Raw genomic sequence first — 18,644 nt, 5'->3', positions numbered from 1 at the left:
ACTCACTGGGTTGTGTGCTGATCTCCCCAGAGCCACGAGAATGGCTTGCCCATAAATGGACTGTGTAGCAATGAAGAAAGCTGGAATGAGCTGCGTGAGTATCAGGGCTGTGCAGCTCAGCCTTGTACAGTCCTGTGTGAGATTTTACTGTGCGTTAAGACTCCAGTAACTTTTAGTATGGGGGACCACTATCTGAGTAAGCATTTCCACCGGCTCCCCACTGTTCAGATCTCCAGTAAAAGCAAGTGCAATATAAATGAACCATGCCTGGTTAAGCCCATCCATAATTTAAGACCAGCCCACTTGCACCTAGATGATTTTAAACTATTCAGTCGCCAAGTTTAAAAAAATGACTTTTGGGGGCAAAACCTAGAGTAACGCAAAGCATTTTCTGCATGAAGAAGTGCACTTGACAGTTGGGATTTTAACTCTATTTGTAAAGTAAATTGCTTTTCAAAGAAATCCATGGTTAACATGTTCAATACATGTTTGATTTCTCAGAGTTGCAGAATGTAATGTCATTGTTTTCTGTGCCTCTGTCTGGCACTTTTTTCGTAAAAGAAAGCAGTGAGATTCAGCTCCCAAAAAGTACTTGCTATTGCCACAATACTCCTAGATACACCCTGTGGCCCCAAATTCATCATTTAAAAATGTATAAATAGTTTCTTACAGTCATAGGATTGCAGGATGTACTGAGAGTACCAGGTTATCAAGTGTTATTTAAAGGTACCAGGAGGAGCACCTGAGTGGCTCAGTCCATTAAGCATCCGACTCTGGATTTCAGCACAGGTCATCTCACAGTTGGTGGGATTGAGCACTGTTTTGGGCTCTGCGCTGATAGCAGTGAGCCTGCTTGGGATTCTCTCTCTCTCCCGCTCCTCAAAAAAAAAAAAAAAAAAAAAAGTACCAGGAAACACCAGGCTAGATTCTGAGGTAGAAAAGACCAATTAGCAAAGATGAAGTAGGAAAACCCACATTTAGTATTCAAATAACTTGGCTGACACTGTCTTCTTTTTCAGCCCATTGCAAGCCAGAACTAGCCAGAGTCACTGAAGACGCTGAAAAAGCCAACACAGCAAGGGCCCTTTGTGAAACAAACTCAAACAGAAAGAACAGTTTTTTCAGAAATATACAACCTGTGAGCTTACGGTTGTCATGCGTCCGCTATTTCCTGATGACGCAGTCAGGGTCATATGTGGGTGTGTCTAGTCCTGGGCATGAAATTTATCCTGGAAAACTGGTCCAAGATTTAGCATCTGGTGGCACATTACTCTAAAAAGCAATGCCATTTCCTCCTTGGGTGACCACAGAAAGGTCCCCTAAATGAGGTATGTATACTTAATGCAGAGGGTTACTATGACAATTAAGTAGAGTAATATACATGAATATCTAACACGGTGACTTGTGGACAGCAAATACTCAATAATGTGTAATAGCCATATGTGATTAGACCTCACTGGAAATGAATATAAATCTACAAATTCAAAAGATTGGTCATTGGGGTCAAATAGATCTGCATTCAAATCTAAACTCTATCACTTCCTGTTGGTTTGACTTTGAGAATGTTACTTAATCTCTCTGAATCTCCCTTTCTTAATCTTTTTTTTAAAATTAAGATGTAATTAACATATAACATTCTATTTGTTGCAGGTGTACAACATAAGGATTTGATATTTGTGGGTTTTTTTTAATGTTTATGTATTTATTTTGGGACAGAGAGAGGTAGGCAGAGACAGAATCCCAAGCAGGCTTCTCACTGTCAGGGTTGAAGCCCAACATGGGGTTCAATCTCACAAACCTGTGAGATCATGACTTGAGCAGAAATCAGGAGTGGGACACTTAACCGACTGAGCCATCCAAGCACCCCCAGGATTCAATATTTGCATATGTTGTGAAATGATGACCACAATAAGTTACACCATAGTGAGTTACAAATTTTTCTTCCTGTGATGTACACTTTAATCTTTCCATTGGGCTAATGAAACCTATAGTTTGTGATTACTGAAAAAAATAACAGATAAGACATATCGAGTGCCTAACATTACAACAGCAACACACAGGAACCAAATAATGGTCTGTTGCTGGTCAAGGTGGTTGAGTGGCGAAGGCTAATGAATATCTCCAGCCCTGAAAGGGCTTCTATCCTTTTACCTTTAGAGGAAACATGGCATAGGAAGGGAAAGAACAAGAATGAGAAACAAAGAAATGCTGAAGCTTATGATAAGGGATAAAAGAGAAAAGGGGAAAAAAACGAATGGAGAGTCAAAGTGTGTACTCGCAGAAGGAAGGAAACAACTCAGAGATGATGAACTAAGTCACCTTCACTTGACACAGACCAATTTCTCTATAATACCCTCCAAAATGAGGGACGTAGTTCAACTAGTCTTTGTAGAGAATTGAGGGTTTTTTTCATTTAAATAACCCATTGGGGCACCTGGGTGGCTCAGTCAGTTAAACATCCAACTTCGGCTCAGGTCATGATTTCACGGTTTGTGGGTTCAAGCCCCACATTGGGCTCTGTGCTGACAAGTGCTGAGCCTTCTCGGTATTCTAAGTAAGTAAAAATAAACTTTAAAAAACATAGATTAATTAATTAAAACAACACATTAAGAACCAACCTATAGAAGAAAAGCATGTTTAAATTATTCTAGTTCTCAGAATTATGATGCCTCTTCCATGACCAGTGGTGTACGAAGGGAAGGGTGACGCTTGGGTGCAGGCACGAAGGCTTGTGTGGTCTTTACAAAACTTAAAAGCACGAACACAACTAACTCATCGTGTGCCTGCCTTTTATTATCACCGTGGTCAGATGTGGGGTGTAAGCGAACCACCAGATTTTGGCCTCTTAAGGATTTTATCGATCCAAGTTTTATTTTTGCCCTTTCAGGTACTGTGGGGTCTATTTTATGTGGTGAGTGTGTTTCCCTTTCTCTGGTATTCAGAAGCATTCCATGGGTATCACCCAAAGGTAGTTTTTAAGTTGACTGCTGAAATATTACTATGTTCTCATATAAAGGCATTTCCTTTGTATGGACTCTATATGGGCATTTTATACTAGAATGAAGACATTAGAGACATAATGTGTCACCGCTTAACAAGATTGTCACCAAGAATCAGTCCAAAGCAGTTTGTGCTCTCAGACAGCCAGTCAAGCAGTTAATGACTGAGCAAATCCCCTAGTTAATTTGTCAGTAGAAAACTCAGTGGTTAGCAGCTTCATACAGTACATCCTACTCAACAGACTGTCACCTGAAAATCCCAGAAATGACTGCTGTGTTAAAATCCTCTCCCTCCCTTTTCAAATGGCTGCTTTCTGTGAAAAGCAGTATTCTTATCCATGCTCCAGTGACAAGGCTGACGGACAACAGGCAGAGAAAGCCCAACAGCTGGCCAGCCTGCTCTGTGTCCTTGGACAGCCCAATGCCGTGATGGGGTGGGTATTACTGCCACCACGGTCAGGGACCCGTGCCGGAGCAGGTAAACTAGGAACAGGTCCTGTGCAGAACTGACTTTTTTTTATCATTCTTACTGAATTCAAAATGCCACAGGGTCAAAAGTACAATGCAGACATAAAATCACTTCTAGAAAGTTAGCATGTATGATCATAAGTATTTCCAAGGGGTCAAATGACGAGAACAATAAGGGATCTTCCCATGGTCTTCTGAAGGTCACATGTGGGTGATACATAGGAAGCAGAATGAGTCTATGGCCACTAGACACTGGAATGTCCCCGCTGCTTGGGGCCACATATTAAGGGAAAAGGAAGACACAGAGGGACAGACAAGCAGTTTGGTTGGATATAAAATAATTTTTTTTTCATTTGAGACAGAGAGGGAGTGCACGAATGGGAAAGAAGGGCAGAGGAGGAGGAGAGAGGGAGAGAGAGAGAGAGAGAGAGAGAGAGAGAGAGAGAATCCCAAGCAGGCTCTACACTCATCATGGAGCCAGATGTGGCACTCAATCCCATGACCTGAGCTGAAATCCATAGACACTCAACCAAGTGAGCCACCCAGGTGCCCCTAAAATAATTTTTATACTCACACTTGAAAAAAGGAAAGTGGGCATGGTAATGACAAAATGGTAAGATTCGTGTAGCTGGTTGTGGAATGAAATGTGTGTACCTCATCTAAGGCCATTTTCTTTTTTTTTTCCTTTTTTTAAATTGAAGTCTAGTTGACATACAATGTTATGTTAGTTTCAAGTGTGCAACGTAGTGATCCAACAATTCTATCCACTACAAAATGCTCACTGTAGTTAAGTGTAGTTACCATCTGTGACCTTAAGAAGTTATTACAATATTATCGACTATATTCCTTAAGCTGTACTTTTCATCCCTGGGACTTATTTATTTTATAACTGGAAGTTTTTTGTACCTCCCCCCCCCCATTTTCCATCCCTTCTAGCAACCAGCAGATTGTTCTCTGTATTTATCAGGCTGTTTCTATTTTGTTGGTTCATTGTTTTTTTAAGAATCCACATATAAGTGAAATTGTACAGCATCTGTCTTTCTCTGTCTGGCTTGTTTCACTTGGAGTTATACCGTCCAGGTCCATCTATGTTGTTGCAAATGGCAAGATTTCATTCTTTTTTATGGCTGAGTAATACTCCATTGTGTATATATACCACATCTTCTTTATCCACTTATCTATCCATGGACACTTGAGTCATAAAGCTATTTTTTAATTAATTTATTTATTTTGAGAGAGAAATAGACAGAGAACAAGCAAGCAAGGGAGAGGCATGGAGAGAGGGAGAGAGAGAATCCCAGGCAGGCTCTGTGCTGTCAGTACAGAGCCCGATGTGGGGCTTGATCTCAGGAACTGTGAGATCATGACCTGAGCTGAAACCAAGAGTCAGACTTAACCAGCTGAGCCACCCAGGCGTCTCCAAAGCTATTTTCTTAATGTGCCAGTTTTCTGAAAAAGTCAGTCAGCTAGTTGTATCACCCTCCTCAGCAACTTGGATAATCAGCCTTGGAAGGGACAGAGAGAGTTTCCCTTAAAAAGGAAAAATAAGGTCAGAGCATAAAATGCTTTCCCCAAGGTTACAAGTTGAATTAGAGGTAGAGCTGAGACCAGAAGCACATCCTGACTCCTTGTGCAGTGACATTTCTCTCTGCTGTATATGTGACAAGGAACAGTAAAATATCCTAGTCTTTAAGTCTCCAAACCAGTTTTTCTAATTATAAGACTATACTGGAGTTTCCATAAGGAGGGTCTCATAGGTCAAAATTGGGCAGTAGCATTGTATTCCTCCCTATGGAGGTTTGTTATAAAGACCTGTCCCACCACCCTGATTGTTCAGGGGTCCTTACGCTAACTTCTATCCTGGATTTCCTTCTTAGGCAATGCCCCATGGTCACCGACCGTGCTTACGATCATGCTCTCTTATGCTGAACTCACTTGTCCTGAGCCCTGATCTCTCAAAGTCTCAATGAACATTTGGCTGAAAGATCTGATGAATTTATTCTATGTACACCACAGGGTTTCTTTTTTTCCTCTGCTTTATTTTCATTTAAATAAAATAATAAACAAAATAAAATAAAATAAACTTATTTATTTTTATCTAAATCCCAGTTAGTTAATATGCGGTGTAATATTTTAGTGATTCACCACTTACATACAACACCCAGTGCTCATCACAGCTGCCCTCCTTAATCCTCATCACCTATTTAACCCATCCCCCCACCCACCTCCCATATCCATCAGTTTGTTCTCTACGCTTTTGGTTTCTCTCTTTTTCCCCCCTTCTTTTCCTTTACTCAACTGTTTGTTTCTTAAATTCCACGTGAGTGAAATCATAATGTATTTGTCTTTCTCTGACAAATAATACTCCCTTAACATGATACTCTCTAGCTCCATCCACATTGGTGCAAATAGCAAGACTTCATTCTTTTTGATGGCTGAGTAGTATTCTACTATATATACAGAACCTCTTCTTTATTCATTCGTCAGTCAATGGACAAAGGACATTTGGGCTCTTTCCGTAATTTGGCTATTATTGATAGTGCTGCTATAAGCATCGGGGTGCATGTATCCCTTTGAACCAGTATTTTTTGTATCCTTTGGGTACATACCTAGTAGTGCAATTGCTGGGTCATAGGGCAGTTCTATTTTTAATTTTTTGAGGAATCTCCGCACTGTTTTCCAGAATGGCTGCACCAGCTTGCATTCCCACCAACAGTGTAAAAGCGTTCCCCCTCCTCGCCAACACCTGTTGTTCCCGGTGTGGTTAATTTTAGCCATTCTGATTGGTGGGAGGTGATACCTCATTGCAGTTTTGATTTGCATATCCCTGATGATGAGCGATACTCAGCCTCTTTTCACACCACAAGGTTTCTTAACCTATCTCCACTGAGCTGACTCTGGATTAGACGGTACTGTCCATCCCCTCTTGAGCCCCCAGCATGCTAAGGACTTGCATGGATGGTCTGTGTGTTTGCAGCATACTATGTGTGTAAGTGTGTGTATGTACTTGTGTACACACAACACCTTTTTTGACAGCAACCATAGAGGGGACAGTTGAGAATTTCTATAATATCTTTCTGGTTTCACAGTGGTGTTCCTAACCAAAAGCACGAACACAAAGTAAAACAGCTCATTTTTGTACGCTATTCCTTTCCCTTCACACTTTGCCATCAGCTACTAAAAGCTAAGGCGTTCAAGACTTCAAATTTGATTGTTTTATGATGGGATGCATTAGGCCTGAACAAAGGAAATTGCTTGTTGAATATTCATTGTCTTAACTACGCATTTTCCCCATCTGGAGTTATTTTTTCAATGAGGTACTATGGTATTTATATCTCCCTATTTTTTTGACAATCTTTCTAAAATATTTTTTTAATGTTTATTTATTTTTGAGAGAGAGAGAGAGAGACAGAGCATGAGCTGAGGAGGGGTAGAGAGAGAGGGAGACACAGAATCCAAAGCAGGCTCCAGGCTCTTGAGCTATCAGCACAGAGCCCAATGTGGGGCTTGAGATCACGAACCATGAAATCATGACCTGAGCCAGTCAGACACTTAACTGACTGAGCCAGCTGGTGCCCAACAATCTTTCTGTTTTTATATTTGCTTTCACCAATTTTGCTACAAACATTTTAATGTGTTAAATTGTTTCCAACACTTAATTTTTCATTAGCATAATTAAACATTTTTATTTCAATACTTGGGATTTTACAACGTACAAAAAAAGCTCTTTTATTTCTTGGGGGAAATGTCTCCTCCGGAACCACCACATTGATCATGTGTTTAATTCTGTCTCCCTGAGCACAAAGCAGGTTAATCCCACTCTTGGGATTACTGACAGATTGGAAGAAAATAAAAAACAGTCTCCTGGGAAGATATAACTTATGAAAGTGCTGACTTAAGATCATTTAATAAGTTCAGAACCAACTAGTTGTCTTTGGCGAACCAACAGAGTCAAATAGAAACCCAAATGCTTGTATTCCCTAGACTTTTAGAAATGCTCCCCTTCTTCCATAGACATGCATTTTAAAATAAATATTTTGAGAATCTTTTTATGTTTGTTTGTTTACTTTTAAGTTATCTCTACACCCAATGTGGGGCTCAAACTCATGACCCCCAGATCAAGAGTCACACGCTCTACTGATTGAGCCAGCCGGGCACTCCTTGAGAATCATTTTAGATTTACAAAAGAGTTATAAATATTTACAGAGATTCCTGTATACCGCATACTCACTTTCTCCTAATGCCAACATCTGACATTAGTATGGCATCCTTGTCACAACTAATGAGCCAGTATTGATACTAGCTCTAACTAAAGTCTATACTTTATTCAGATTTCCTTAGTTTTTACCAAATGCATGTTGCTGTTGCAGGATCCTATCCAGGACACAATATTCCATTTAGTTGACAGGTTTCCTTTGGCTTGTCTAGACTGTGACAGCGTCTCAGACTTCCAGTGTTTTGAATCCCCTTGACAATTCTGAGTAGTACTGGTCAGCTACTATGCAGAAGGCCCCTCAATTTGCATGTGTATGAGATTTCTCTCATGATTAAAATGGAGTTATGGGTTCTTGGGGAGCAAGATCACAGAGGTAAGGTACCATTCTCATCAACTGTATGAAGGGTATGTGCTGTCAACATGACTTATCACGGATGATGTTAACCTCGGTCGCCTAGCTGAGGTAGTGTCTGGCAGGTGTCTCCACTGTAAAGTTACTCCTTTTTGCTCTTTCTGTTCTGTGCTATTTCGAAGAAAGTCACTATATACAACCTACATGTAAGACGTGTGAAGTTTTGCTCCATCCTCTGAGCGGGGGGGATCATCTATATAAATTATTTTTAGTTCTATGTAGAATATATGTGCATTTTATGTACCCACTCAGTAATTAACTTACATCAGTATGGACTCATGGATACTTATGTTTTAGATTATAATCCAACATTAAACCATTTCTTTTGTTTCTCAAATTATTCCAGTTTTGGCCACTGGCTCCTTCAGCTGGCCCCTCTGTCCCTTTAACATACCACCATCAATTAAATTTTTTTTTGAGGACTTCCTTTCTGGCACTACAAGACACTCCAGGCTCCTCTTTTACACTCCTTGCCCCAATCCTGAAATCAGCCATTTCTCCAAGGAGCCCTGTTTCTCTTTGTAGGAGGGTGGTATTCAAACCAAATCTGGATGTTGGGTTTGCTCATTGCCCTGAGGCATTGCTGCTTCTAGACTCTGTCAGATAACAGAATAAGAAACTCTATGTAGGTACACTAACCCAAGTATATACACATATCCACATCTATCTGTATCCACATATATATTTATATTAAGCTACACATAGGTTCATACTGGTGTTTCCAATTCTGATCCATTCCCACCTGGATTGTTCTAGCCTAACTTCTGTTTATCTGCAACCTGGCTCCCAGTCTCTGCCATCCATTTACTTATCTGTTCAAGCCCACATGTATGCATCATGGTTGCAGACTTGCTCATCCGTACACCCACAGAAAATAAGTGTAGCAAGTAGAATGCCATCTTTTTGCATTTAGTCTCCACTCACTTCCAAAGCTACTTAGGTCAGCACCTTCTCCCTCCCGTCCCCCACCGCCTTCATGAGTCAGGTTATTTCATACACTTCTTCTGACACATTCTGCATACCATCCTAGGATCGATCAACTCCTGATTTTGTTTTCAATTTATAGATAGGAAAGTTTCCTTTGTGACATAAAGTTCTATAAATGCATGTAGCCTTTTCAGATTGGCTCCTTTTGCTTAGCAATATGCATTTAATATTCATCTATGCTTTTATGTGGGCTAATAGCTCATTCTTTTTTTATCACTGGATAGGATCCCATTGTATGGACGTACCACAGGTTACCTCTTCACCTATTGAAGGATATCCCAGCTGCTTCCAGTTTTTGGTGATTATGAATGATGCTAGTGGTGATTATGTTGGTGATTATGAAGAACGCTTCCCAAAACATATGCGGGTTTTGGGTACACATATTTTCAACCAGCTGGGTCAAAACATAGGAATACAACTGTGAGATTATATGGTAAGACAATGGTTAGCTTTATACAAATCTGCAAAACTGCATTCCAAACTAGCTGTACCTTTTTTCATTCCCACCAGGTATGAATGATAGTTCCTGTTGTTCTTCATCCTTAAAATTTGTTCTGCATACTTATTGCCAGCAATAAGTATTATTGGCTTGGGGCTTTTTTAAATTATTATTTTAGCTATTCTCAGAAGTATGTGGTGGTAACTCATCCTGGTTTAAGTAATACTCCGTGTTCACCACTCCTGCCACACACACATTTTAACATTGCTGAAATAGATACAGGTCTTATAAGCCCCATGTATATTTAGTGTAGTGTTTCTGGTGCTGCCTGTGAAATGCTATGGCTCATCTTAGAACAGATGATGCTTTATAATGTACATAGTGCAAAGGGAATGTGACTTTCAGGAACTGAAGTAGGACATCAAACTTGTGTTTTGCCTCTCTCATGAAGTTGTTAATTGGAATTATATTTGGTTGCAAGTAACGGAATTTTTTTAAGTTTATTTATTTATTTTCAGAGAGACAGGGACACAGAGAGAATCCCAAGCACGAACAGTGTAGAGCCCAATGTGGGGCTCGCACCCACAAACTGTGAGATTATGACCTGAGCCAAAATCAGGAGTTAGGATGTTTAACCGAATGAGCCACCCAGGTGCCCCAACAGAATTTTTGATTAACAGTTGATGAAATAAATAGAGTTTTGCTTCCCTCATACAACAGTCTAGAGAAAGACAATTACTAGTATTAATTCAATTGCTCAGAAATGAAGTCAGAAATTCAGAATCTTTAATATTTTGACTCTACCCAAGTATTTCACTTCATGGTTGTAGGATTCCTCCCCTTGCAGACTAGATGTAATGTCTATTTTTTTTAATATTTACTTATTTTGAGAGAGAAGGAGAGCATGCATGCAAGTGAGCGGAGGAAGGGTGGAAAGAAAGGGAGAAAGAACCCCAAGCAGGCTCCACACTGTCAGCACAGAGCCCAATGCAGGGCTCGATCCCACAAACTTTGAAATTATGACCTAAGCTGAAATCAAGAGTCGGACACTTAACCAACTGAGCCATCCAGGCACCCTGTAATGTCTATTTTTAATACAAGAATTAAAGGTGGGGAGTTATGTCAAAAAAAGTTTCAGAAATAGCCAGTTTACTAATTGTCACTGCTGAAACTTGGCTACAAGAGTACCCACAGCTGCATTGGAGGCTAGGAAAGTAAGTGTTCGGCTGACTGATATTTCAGCCTGAACCAAACTGGGCTTCAGGTAGCAAAGTAAATGAGGACACATGACTAGGCAACTAACAGAATTTGAATTTGGAGAGGATGTAAGAGAGGAAATGAGTATTTTGAAACCTTCCTTTACAATAACAGTCTTAATGACTACTATTCATTTTTTTTAATTGTTTTAATGTTCATTTATTTTTGAGAGAGAGAGACAGAGTGCAAGCAGGGAGAGAGAGAGGGAGACACAGAATCCGAAGCAGGCTCCAGGCTCTGAGCTGTTAGCACAGAGTGCAACACAGAGACTGAATTCACAAACTGTGAGATCATGACCTGAGCCAAAGTTGGCACTCAACCAACTGAGTCACCCAGGAGTCCCATGATTACTACTCTTTTCTGACTAACCTTCCTCAAAGTAAGATATTTTTGTTAAATTGGATAAAATATATCACACTGGCTTAGAAAGTTTAGAGATGGAATAGATTTATAGAGGTGGAAATAAAATGGGACTTAGAAAATCGAATTTCAAGGTTTGTCACTGGCTTTCACTAGCTTCTAAACATTCCATAAATTATATTACCACAGCATCTACTTTCTTTACTTATAAGATCCCTGTTTGCCATGGATAACACTGTTTCCTGTGTGTCAAGTAATTTAGGATTATGTCTTGGACATTGTCAGGACGTGTGATAAAGAATGACTTCTGTTATATTCTTCTGAAGATTATCAACTTTTTTTTCTGATTGCTTGTTTGTTTAACCAGGCAGTCCACTAGGCTGATTTCAGTCTGCAAACTCTGTCTCCTCTGCAACTGGCACCAGCCGAAATTCTAGTTCAGTTCTTTTAGCTTTAGCTGGAGTGCTTGAAGTCTGCCTCATACATGCATAATTCAGGGATCAGCCTGATATTAGGGTGGACTCCCTACACAGAATTTGGAGCTCTCCTTCTCCCACTTTCTCTTTATAGCTCCTTTGGTTATACTGGAGTCTATCCCCTGTCTTCAAGCCAGTAAAACTATAGCTTCTCTGCTAGTGTTAGCTACTCCTCTCTGATTCAGTCTGGGGTCTGACTTCAGGCTAAAAGTCATGAAAATATGGGAAAATCCTCTGATGTTGTTTCTCTCTTCCAAGTGTCGATCCCCTTCCATAACAAGCCTATTTGAGGAAATGGTCTAGTTTGGATAGCTGTTTTTTTTAACATTTGCATAGAGTGTGTAATTGTTATTCGAAGAGGTGGTTTGGAATTGCTCAGTCATGACCAGAATCAGGACCTCAGCTTTGTCATCTATAACATGGGGAATAATAATTATATGTGTCATGGTTCCTTTTGGAATTTTTATGTCTGTCAAATAAGATAATACATATGAAAACTGTTTGTGAACTGTACAGTTGCATTCAGCAGTAATTGTGCAAATGAGAAAATTCAGGCCCAGTGAGACGAGCTGACAGTTAAAAACACAGATTTAGTCAGTATTAAAGGAGGATAACAATCTATGTGTCCCAAATCCCGGTCTAGTCCTATTTCAACTATGCCATGCAATTTGCTCCTTTCTCAAAATTTGTCCTCAAGGCACAAGACAGCCATCAGATTTATCCAAATTTGGTGAAACATTAGGCAATTCAGTGAATCAAAATTAGCCAGAGTGGTTGCTTGCTTCAGTAGACTAGTTGACTGACCAAAACAGCTGCTCCAATATCAGCTTATAGAAGTAGCTAGCTCTATAACTATAGAGCTCTATATAGCTCTGTAACTATATAACCTTCAGCTCAGGTCATGATGAGCTCAGCTCAGGTCCTGAGTTCGAGCCCCACATCAGACTCAGTGTTGTCAGCACAGAGCCCACTTCGCTCTGCCCCCAGTCTGTACCCCTCTCTCTCTGCCCCTCCCCAACTTAAACTCTCTCAAAAATAAAACATTAAAAAAAGAAAAGAAGTAGTTAGAGAATCAGAAATGGCAAGCTAGAGGGGCGCCAGGGTGGCTCAGTCGGTTAAGCAACCAGCTTTGGCTCAGGTCATGATCTCATGCTTTGTGGGTTTGATCCCTGCACTGGGCTGTGTGCTGACAGTTCAGAGGCTGGAGCCTACTTCAGATTCTGTGTCTCCCTCTCTCTGCCCCTCTCCTTCTTGTTCTGTCCCTCTCTTTGTCTCTCAAAAATAAATATATATTTAAAAATTAAAAAAAAAAAAAAAGAAATGATGAGCTAGGACTTTTGCTGGCTAAACAGGAAACGAGCTTCTCAGAGGTAGGAGATGCTCATAGGCTGTCCTTTGTGACTTCTCACTTCCCTCTGAGCACCCCATGTCCCCTTTTCCAACTCTAGGTTGGTCTACACCCAGTATTTATGAGAGATAAAATGGATCCTTTTTCTCTTGCCTCCTCTTTTTTTATATTGGATACTACCAATTGAAAATAAAGTCTCCTTTGAGCAAGGTTATGCATTACTTTATTTTTGCCTATTATGCCAGCTGAGACATCACACAGTCTGGGTGGGAGCAGGGAGGGGAGTATGGGGTGTCTTTTCCCTGTGGGCTCCTCCAGCAAGAAAGTCACAGGGATCACCCAGATTCTCGCTAAAGCTGGGTGAATTATTCTGGGCTCTCTGTCCCTATGAACTGGGGTGAAACAAGATGTGAACAGCACAAAGAAGAAACTTTTCATGTTTTATCAAAATGTATTAGAGAAGCGCCTGGAAATCTTCAAATTGGATACTAAAATCAATGGGGAAAAAAATCTGCAGAACATAAGCAAAGTCTCTTAAGCAGCCACAAACTTTAAAACTCATTCATTTTAATAGTTACCAGCTTATTGCTAGCGCAGCTTTTAGCTAAGTTGTGCAGACTATGCAAACCTTTTATCTTTGTCTAAATAATTCCGCACATTTTATTGATCCTGCTCAGAACATGTGACTAATTACTTTAAGACCTTGTGCTTGGGAGTCAGACTCCCAAAGCAGGCTTTCCCAGGGTTGCATTTGGCCAACCTTGAAGTAGCATGCAAATACTCAGGCAGCCAGCTGGATACTTGGATTTCCGAGACCAGTGTCTTTCAACCTGTGGTCCATAGACCAACAAGGTCAGAATCTCCGGATGCTATTTAAAAATGAAGATTCTGGCTTCCAAACTATGGCATGGGGATCTTCTGAGAAGGGTGGAGGACAGAAACCTGGATCTTTAACAAGGGCTAAAAGCTGTTGTGAAAATGGACATTTCCACATGAGGTCTTATATATAATGAAGGACACCTTGTTTTGATGGTCAGATTGGACCTTTGGAGATGTATTTACAAGAAGGATTTCCAGTTCGCAGCATGATAACCTGAAAAGGGACTCTGACTTTCAAGGTGTACCCATCAGGGACTGAAGCTTTTCTACTTGCCAGTTTATCCCATGCTGATATGCCTTCCTTAGAAGAACACACGACAGCCTTTGTCCAGGTGAAATGTGAATAAAATCTGAAATCCTTAGAAAGCACATTCTGAAGGCGCCTGGGTAGCTTGGTCGGTTAAGCGTCTGACTTCAGCTCAGGTCATAATCTCCCTGTTCGTGAGTTCAAGCCCTGCATCAGGTGCTGTGCTGATAGCTCAGAGCCTGGAGCCTGCTTCAGATTCTTTGTCTTCCTTGCTCTGTGCCCCTCCTCCGCTCATTCTCTCTCTCTCTCTCTCTCTCTCTCTCTCTCTCTCTCTCTCAAAAATAAACATTAGAAAAATCTTTTTTAAAGAATGTACATTCTGACAAGTCTTTAGACATTCATTCATTTAACACATAATTATCAAGCATCTATCATGAGTAGCCATTGTTCCCGGCAAGAGAAACATAGTAATGAACAAGACAGATGAGGTCTCTGGCCTCATGTAGCTTATATGTTAGTGAAGAGAAACCTGCATCTACATATACATGCAGACAAATATATATTCAGGCTGAGGAATAAAAGGAACAGGAGGATGACCTACGGAGTGAATCAGGTGAGGGAGAGAGATTTACCTAGAACATTGCAAACAGGACCTCTGAGAGGTTTGGTCTGAAGAATGAGTCTATCCACTATTTCAGGCACAGGGAACAGTGAATACAAAAGCTAAAGATATGGAAAGGAGGTGAGTGTAGTGAGACCCTGGTGACCAAAGGGAAACATTAGGAGAGGAGTCTTGATAGTAAAGGAGGTAAAGCCAGAAGATAACTATGCCAGCTTTTCAGTACAACTAGTCCATAATCTAACATGCTTGCCTAAAAATCATCCAATTCTCAGGGATCATAACTCACTTTCCACTTACTACTGACTAAACCCCAGGCATTTTACATTCTGTAAACAGAGAGATAAATTTGCAGAGAACTGACAAATGGATTTTTGCCAGGGTGAGCAAATATTCCCAAAGGCTATGGTTTTATTTCTCTGTGGTGTTTTACCCATATTGTATCTCGCTTAGCATTTACTTCAGTTTTCTTTGCTTTTATTTCTCTACTGATCTTCAACGACACATCTGTATCTCATATCCTTTGAACCAACTCTGTTATCTCACTGGGTTCCTCACCCATGAGTCAAAGAAATGTTGGAAAATCAGGCATTTGCAGTTGGAGAGACAGAAAAGAAGTGTTCGCATGGGGGTTCAACATGGTCATTGGGTATGCCTTTCGGGGTGAGGGTGTGAAGGAGGGATGGTGGCCATGGAACGACTGCTGGAGGCCTACTTCAGTAGCCCAAGTGAGAGGTAAAGCAGGCAGAAGAAGGGAGAGGTCTGCGGAGACAGAAAGAAACGGATTGACTTGAGAACCAACTTTTAACCAGCTACTTATTAAGGTTTGGATTGAATAGGGCTCACAGGAATAAATAAGTTCTGACAAGGAACAGTGGGGGGTAAAAGAGGGGAAACATCAAGAAACAATTCTATTAGAGCATGACATTCTTTGGAGGGAAACCAACAGCCTTAGATCATTATGTCGGACATGAAACAACACACCTTTCTGATGGGTAAGAAATAAGGCTCTTGTGTCCCTTCCTTCTAGTCCTACATGGAATGTCCAGACAAACAGATGGGAGAAAAATAAAATATAAACTAAGATGGTAAGAGCAGAAACTGAAGGCTTATTAAATTTCAGGGTTAGAGTTTAAAAACAGCCTTAAATACACTGTATTCAATGCATGAGCAGAAAAAAACATTAGAACTCTCGAGAAGACATACTAAAAGCACTTCATGGATCGACAAGTTGAGAGAAGCAAGAAATCTACTTTACTTAATATGTTTAGGAAACATATGAACCTATGGCTCAGCATTTTCTCCCAGCCATGATTTTCAGAAACAAATTTAGGGAAGGAATTGTGGAATCTTTGATTTGTTTACCGAACCACTAGCAAATTCTGTTTTAGAATATTCACAAAAATCTCCACATCACTGTCCCCAAGTTCATGTACTCTTCCAACTGAATTCCAATACAATCAAGCAACTTTTCTTACGTGTATTCCCTTCTTTTATGTCAGGAGCCAATCGTTTCCTCATTCTATACTGTGGCTCTGACTTTTCTGACAGCAAAGCCATAGACTGTTAAGACAGATTACCATCTGTACTTACCATAGAGCCATACTGAAAGAGAATGTACTCTTGTCAAGGATGAGTTGAATTTTGTCCATAAAAGCACACATGCCCTCAAAGCACCTAGAATCTGACTTACAAATGGGAAGCCCATGTTCAGATTTAGCTTCCATGCATTATATGTCAAAGTTAAAACAAACAGTGGTAAATTACAAAGACAGAATAAAGATATTCTGTCATTTTGGTACATGTAGTAAGCACCAAAGAAAAAGGACCCATATATCAACAGAATCACTGTTATGTAGTTACTGAACCTTCATGAGCAGGAAGTGATTACTCAGTGCTGAAGGTCTGGACTTATTACGTAACATATCCATCAAAGCCAAGGTGATGAAGGATAAGCAGCTTCTGAGATCATCATGTCAGTTAATAGGTACAAGAGCACAAAACAAAAGAGATTAAGAAAGCCAATGTGTTTTATTGATGGAGTCAACCTCGTCTCTCACCAAGGCAAAATACTCATTCAGCCAGCAACCCACTAAAGCTGCTTAGAAAAATACATCTATGCCCCAGGTGAAGACCTAACATGCACTTGTATAGGATAGCACAATCAGTAAATTCATTCATGAAGGTCAACGAGAAGGATTTGCTTGAACTAAAAAATCACAATTTCTTCTCTTTTTTTTAAATCATGATTTCTTAAGAGAGCAGAACAAGATAGTCTTAAAATAAAGAGAAAGGATTTTATTTCATTTAGAAAACCCCTTGAGTTCAAGTAAAAACTATACTGAAGCTTATAAACGTTCAATTAAGAAGGTGTTCCATAGGAGCACCTGGGTGGCTCAGTCGGTTAAGCGTCTGTCTCTTGATTTCAGCTCAGGTCAGGATCTCACAGTATGTGGATTCAAGCCCTGCATCAGGCTCTGCACTGACAGAGTGGAGCTTGCTTGGGATTCTCTCTCTCTCTCCCCACATCTCTGATCCTCCCCCACTTGTGCTGCCTCTCTCTCTCTCTCAAAATAAATAAATAAACTTTTTTTTAAAGGAGGAATTGCATAAATAATTCTAGTCCAAGTACCTCCTTCCAGTTCTTCCCACAAACTGATTCTTTTCCTGTGTGTGAGTCTCTCTATCTTATGGTAGCCAGATTTGGCAAGTAAAAATACAAAACGCTCAGTTAAATTTGAATTTGAGATAAGTAACAAATAATATTTATTATGTGTGATAGCTTGTGCTAGGTCTACAATTACTTGTTGGTACCTCAAATTCAAATTTAACTGGGCTTCCTGTATTTTTCCCAGCAAACTAGTGTGCCTATGTACGTCTCTATGTATTGTCTTCTTGTTATCTACTGTTCTTAACACAAGGACAGATAACATTTGCACATCTGATATCCTTAGAATTATATGTTCTATGTGGCCATCAGGTGGAGGCCCAGACTCTATATCATAAACTTCTGGTACCCAGTGGCTTTCTGGTTGCCCTCAGCTTCTAGCTGCCAGCAGAAATTGGGAATCATGCCCCATTCAAGATAACCCTTTTGCTGGGCTACAATGTCTTCCTGCTCTTGATGAATGACTTACTTCCCACCAATGGTACCTCCCTCATCAGTGTCTACTTTGCCCTATGTCTGTCCCTGATGGTGATCAGCCTGCTGGAGACCACCTTTATCACCTACCTGCTGCACCTGGCCACCACCCAGCCCCCACCCATGCCTCGGTGGCTCCATTCCCTGCCCTTTTACTGCACCTGCCCAACAAAGTGCTGCCCCACTGCACCCCAGAAGAGAAATAAAGCCTTGGGCACCCCCGCCCCCGCCCACCACTTGGTGTGAAGGAGCCTGTGGAGTTAGTGGGGAAGATGCAAAGTCCCAGATAGGCAGTTAAATGGGTGTCCTGGGTCATCAAGGGCCCAGCAGAAAGATGAGATTCAGAAACCACACTTGGTCAGTCTGTGAGTGTAGTTCAGCCACATGATGGACACCTTGCTCTTCTGCCTCTACCTGCTTTTCATGGCCACCTCTGTGCTCACAGTCATCATCCTCTGGAACACCTAGGCATGATGTCTATTTGCTCCTGCAGACCCCAACCCAGAGCTGCTTGTGGCTTCCAGAGACGAGCTAGGTCTTTGCCCCTTGTTGAGTATTGACTGTCATAGCCCAAAGATAACCAGTTCCCTCTTGCATTCCATGCACCTCAATGCAGCCCAACCTCAATGCAGTCTCAACCCAACTCTAGACATTTTCCTCTTGTATCTGCATTCTGTTGGCTTCCCGCACTCCCCTCATGTAGTTCTACAGCCCCTTTATGTCTTCTGCATAGCAGTCCCACCTCCTCTGCTTCCTTCCTTGTCCCAATAAATCACTCTGCCAGAAAAAAAAAAA

At 40.8% G+C, this 18,644-nt stretch overlaps 1 pseudogene; it reads left to right on the top strand.

The window, feature by feature from the left end:
- Positions 1–17,667: 17,667 nt before the first annotated feature.
- LOC113604576 (5-hydroxytryptamine receptor 3C-like) lies at positions 17,668–18,317 on the top strand (annotated as a pseudogene).
- Positions 18,318–18,644: the final 327 nt, after the last annotated feature.

Source organism: Acinonyx jubatus, chromosome A1, assembly GCF_027475565.1.
Source record: "Acinonyx jubatus isolate Ajub_Pintada_27869175 chromosome A1, VMU_Ajub_asm_v1.0, whole genome shotgun sequence".
Lineage (NCBI taxonomy): Eukaryota > Metazoa > Chordata > Mammalia > Carnivora > Felidae > Acinonyx > Acinonyx jubatus.
The sequence above is the reverse complement of the archived record's forward strand: the minus strand, read 5'-3'. Positions and strand labels throughout refer to the sequence as shown.